The following is a 1,132-nucleotide window of genomic DNA, read 5'->3' as shown; positions in this document are numbered from 1 at the left end:
GCTTGGGATGCCAGCTCTGAGCAGCAGGGCCCCGGTTCGGATCCCACATATGAGGGCCAGTGACGCTGCACCCTCTACAGCTAAGATGGTGAACAACTTCTCGACCTGGAGCTGGGCTGCCATGAGTCGCCATTGACAGCATAGGCTGCAGTGGGGCTGGCAGGCAGCAGGCAAGAGCTTTCGTGAGCTGCCATGAGCCGCTGTGAGCAGCCGTCCAATGGCCGGCGAATGACTGCTCGCTCGGGAAGAGCGCAATAATACCAACATGGGCCAGTGAAGCGACGTCCTCTACAACTAGACTGAAGAACAAACAGACAGCAACTTGTCTGTTCCCCTTCCCTGATTCTTCAACGCTGTTGCCCTCCCCCAATTTTGCCAATTAAATCTTAAAAAAAAAAAAAAGAATTCTGTACCCAGCAAAATATCTTTCAAAAGAAAAGGTAAAATTAAGTACTTTTAAGCCAATCCAAAAGATGTTGTTACTAGTAGATCTGAACCACAAGAAATGTGAAATGAAGTTCTTCAGGCAGAAAGAATACAAGAAAGACACTTGATTCTACAAAGTGTAGAACTCTGAAAATAACTAAAGTGAAGGTAAATGTAATTTTTTTTCTTATTTTTTAGTCACTTCAAAACAGAACTATGTGAAGTAGCACTGCCTGATAGAACTTTGTGATATGACAGAAATACCTTACACAGTTCAATGTTACGTGGCTACTAAGTACTTGAAAAATAGCTTGTACAAGAGAGAAAATAATTACAACTTAATTAAATGCTAACTACTGTAAACTGAAAGTTAGATAGTCACACTGGTCAGTGACTAACATACTGGACAATGCAGGTCTGAAAAAAACATAATCGCAAAGTATTATGATTTTGTGGCATAAGTAAAAGTGTAATGTATGACAACAATAGTGCAAAAGATAGGAGAAATTGAAAATATATTGCTGTTGGGCTGACACTATATAAAAAGTGGTATTACATTGCTTGAATATAGACTGAAATTAAAGATGTGTAAGGTAAATCATAAAGAAACCAGTATAACTTTTTTAAAGAGGCAAACTAAGTACAAGTAGCAAGACAATAATAAGGATAAAATAGACTCAAAAACAGAGAACAGGGGGCCGGCCGA

The sequence above is a fragment of the Hipposideros armiger genome, unplaced genomic scaffold (genome assembly GCF_001890085.2).
Source record: "Hipposideros armiger isolate ML-2016 unplaced genomic scaffold, ASM189008v1 scaffold_579, whole genome shotgun sequence".
Lineage (NCBI taxonomy): Eukaryota > Metazoa > Chordata > Mammalia > Chiroptera > Hipposideridae > Hipposideros > Hipposideros armiger.
Note: the sequence above shows the minus strand (reverse complement) of the source record.